The sequence below is a fragment of the Capricornis sumatraensis genome, chromosome 2 (genome assembly GCF_032405125.1).
Source record: "Capricornis sumatraensis isolate serow.1 chromosome 2, serow.2, whole genome shotgun sequence".
NCBI lineage: Eukaryota > Metazoa > Chordata > Mammalia > Artiodactyla > Bovidae > Capricornis > Capricornis sumatraensis.
The window spans coordinates 76,169,037-76,172,686 of NC_091070.1; the positions used below are offsets into that span (position 1 = coordinate 76,169,037).

The 3,650-nt window shown below is 50.2% G+C and overlaps 3 non-coding genes across 3 annotated transcripts; all 3 read left to right on the top strand.

The window, feature by feature from the left end:
- Positions 1 to 687: 687 nt before the first annotated feature.
- On the top strand, positions 688 to 760 carry TRNAT-UGU (transfer RNA threonine (anticodon UGU)). Its single transcript has one exon. It is a non-coding gene; the product is annotated as a tRNA-Thr (tRNA).
- Positions 761 to 1,936: 1,176 nt separating this feature from the next.
- Positions 1,937 to 2,026, top strand: TRNAY-GUA (transfer RNA tyrosine (anticodon GUA)). Its single transcript is given in 2 exon segments — positions 1,937 to 1,973; positions 1,991 to 2,026. It is a non-coding gene; the product is annotated as a tRNA-Tyr (tRNA).
- Positions 2,027 to 3,145: 1,119 nt separating this feature from the next.
- Positions 3,146 to 3,217, top strand: TRNAP-UGG (transfer RNA proline (anticodon UGG)). The gene has a single exon. It is a non-coding gene; the product is annotated as a tRNA-Pro (tRNA).
- The last annotated feature ends 433 nt before the right edge of the window (positions 3,218 to 3,650 follow it).

Consider the following 3,650-nt stretch of genomic DNA (forward strand, 5'->3'; position numbering starts at 1 on the left):
TCTTGGGCTCCAAAATCACCATGGACGGTGACTGCACAGCCATGAAATTAAAAGACTCTTGAACATTGGAGGAAAAGCTCTGACAAACCTAGACAGCGTATTAAAAAGCAGAGACATCACTTTGCTGGCAAAGGAACAGATAGGCAAAGGTATGGATTTTCCCAGTATTCATGCAAGGATGTGAGAGCTGGACCGTAAAGAGCACTGAAGAACTGATGCTTTCGAACTGTGCTGGAGAACACTCTTGAGAGTCCCTTGGACTCTAAGGAGATCAAATCAGTCAATCCTAAAGGAAATCAACTCTGAATATTCATTGGAAGGACTGATGCTGAAGTTGAAGCTCCAATACTTTGGCCACCAGATCCAAAGAGCCGATTCACTGGAAAAGACCCTGATGCTGGGAAAGATTGAGGGCAGGAGGAGAAGGGGAGAGATGGTTGGATGGCATCACCAATGGACCATCACTCAATGGACATGAGTTTGGGTGAACTCAGGGAGATGATGAAGGACAGGAAAGCCTGGCCTGCTGCAGTCCATGGGGTTGCAAAGAATCGGAAACAACTGAGCGGCTGAGCAACAACAGATTGAAACGACATCTAGGTTTTTTTGCCCAGTACACACAGACACCTTAATAAAGGTCCAGCATAAAAGCTGTTTCAGAGAGCAAGGGATAGCAGTTACTTGCACGGCCCTATAGCTCAGGGGTTAGAGCACTGGTCTTGTAAACCAGGGGTCGCGAGTTCAAATCTCGCTGGGGCCTACTGGGCAATCCTTTCACTCTTTTTAAAATCTCCTTCACCAGCTACCCACCTCTCTCGCGTAACTTGAACTCCAGCGGAAATTCCGCTAATTATAATTTCCCACCAGTTTCCAGATGTCCCAAATAAACACCCGAGCAGAACACTTACTTTTAGCTTCCAGTAGTAGGGGGCAAGGGCTGCTTTGCCGCCCTGATTGTGGCAGTCTGTTACAAACTGCGGCAAGTGCTGCCAGGCTCCGAGGACGCCCTGGCTTTGCGGGACCACAGCAAGAGCCGTGGGGGCGGCCCGTGCCGCGGCGGGACACAAGGGCGGTGAGGATCGAAGCCTTACACCCGCTCTGAGCAGGTCTGGAGTCCTGCTCCAAGTCCTCTCCCCAGCGTCCACTGTCCCGATTAAGCGTTTGGGAGAATATAGGCTGTCCGACAAGGTTCCATGTTTCAGTGGGTTTTCGAACACTTCAGTATCTCAGCGGGAAAATTAGGGTCGAGACTCGTGTCACTAAATTTATTATTGACTCAAAGAATCTGTGACTACCTCTTTGAAAACCTTAAAATAGTTTCTCCAAGAGTCAATTCTCACAGTAACATTGGGCTTAGCCATGCATTATACGTCACAGCCTCTCCCTCCGCTAGTCTGTGGACGTGTGAGCGGAAGGGAGAAGCAGCTCTCTTGTGCAAACGCTCCTGGATCATGGAGGCGAGCATGGGAAGTGAGGAAAAGGGAGGCCCAGGCTGGAGCTCTAACGCCCGCCCTTCTTGGTTCGCAGTTGCGCGATCAGAATTGTGTGTTAACACCACCTCAACCCTTAGTTTTCCAATGCCCGTATGTCTGCTCCCACTTTAGACACCCACCGTCAGGCCAGGAGGCCCGTATGTCAGCGCGTGAAGTGAAGACACCAGGCCAGCAGATCGCCACGGCTTGGGGTGGCCTGGAGATCCACAGGCTCTAGGTACGCCAGGGAAAAGCTCACAGATTAGGCCTGCTTGAAAGCCCCTCTCTGAAGCAGGAGAATCCAGCTCTAGAGGGGTTGTCCGTACAAGTGTGGATGAAGGGCTTTCTCCTAAGATGGTTGGCTACGTGGTATCCACACACTGGCAGCTAGTAGGCTATTGTGCCAGAACCTCTGTTTATCAATGTTCTCAATAGAAAATTCTAAGTAATCCTCGCTCGTGCTTCCTTCGATAGCTCAGCTGGTAGAGCGGAGGACTGTAGTGCTTTCAAGTATGGACATCCTTAGGTCGCTGGTTCGACTCCGGCTCGAAGGAAAATAGGAATATTTTGGGGGTTGCAACCATTTGGTGAGCCTTGCTCTCCCAATTTCTCACATCGTTTTAAGTGTTCTAGGGTATTTTTCTCCAGACCTTACCCCGTTACAAAGATGGTTTTGTTATCTTGAAAATGGTCCTGTTGGGTACGGTTTTCAGAAAAGGGGAAGTGAGCACTAACTCTTCCAACCATCTGAAGAACTTGTGAGTTAGATGGTCTAACTGAATTTAGGTTGCCGCCTGAGGTTCAAAAATTGAAGATCCAACACCACTCGTTGGTACTGAATATATATTATATTCTGCGGTCCTTAGAGCTCTAATTTGCGGGACAACCCCCTAAGACCGTCATTCACTCTACACGCACATATCCACTCAGTGAGGAGAGCGTTTTAATTTATTCAACTGTTAACAGATTTTTAGTTCCAACAACAACAACCAAAAAAAATTTTTTTTGAGCTGGAGCAGGAAGGAGAACTAGGCTTAGACGTAAATTGGGATGTGACTGGGAAAGAGAATTTCAAACTGTGGAAATAACTTAAGCAAAGGTGGGGAAATGGAACATTTGATTCTCATTCAAGGAAACTTCGGGAGTCTGATTTTTAAGAGCACGCCCCAGACTGGTTCACCTCCAATAGATCAAAATACTGGCTACCCGTATTTTGACGCCCGTCATTCCTGCCCCCAGGATTTTACACTCTCGCGAAGTAGAAGCAGCCGGACAGATACACATCCTGGGCATCTGTCCTGGTGTTTAGGACCCTACAGTCTTGCAATCGACCCCAGCTCGGGCCCTCAGGCTGCAACTCGGTTCTCTCCAGGTTCCCTCCAGTCTGGAACTCAAAGAGACTCCTCAGGGAGGGTCTTGTTGGAGTTCAGACACGGGGACTGACGTCTTGCAAAGCTGCCTCTCCTCACCCCATCTGGCGTCTGAAGGGGTCCAGGATGCGGATGGAGGAGGATAAGTGAGGTCAGAGTCAGACGTGATACTTCATAATGAACAGCTAAGCAAAATCAAAGGTAAACGTCTACACAGAAAATAGAAGTTCAGAGCAACCAGGCAGCCAATTGCTGACGGAGAAGTAAGATGCAGAGACAACCTCTGCATGCTCTCCTTAGGGTGGCTCGTTGGTCTAGGGGTATGATTCTCGCTTTGGGTGCGAGAGGTCCCGGGTTCAAATCCCGGACGAGCCCAGTTCCTTTTTTCCCCTCTCCACTCCACCTTTGCTAATTGCTGAAAAAAGCTCTGTTCAGTGCAAATTTTCCCGCGTTCCGAACTGTTTTACAAAAGATGTACACTGATCGAACATATGGTAGCTGGAGCTGGTTATGTGTGCGGGGTCAAACTGCCTGGCTTACTGGACTCTCGCCAGCAGACGCCTGGGAGAGGCAGCCTTGCTCCCTGGAGCAGGGGCCAGGGTCCTGCAGTCTGCGGCCCCCTCAGCCCGTGTCCTCTTGGCCAGTGAGCGTCGGGCTCGGACCTCCAAGCTCAACCTCAGCCCAGGCAGAAAACCACCAGTTCCGCCTAGAGCGGGGGTTGCTCTGACGCCTGCTTTGGAGGCGGGTCCTGGCGGGAAGCGCCTCGTAGAAGTGGGGCGCTGTCCCAACTACAAAAAGCCTCGCACCC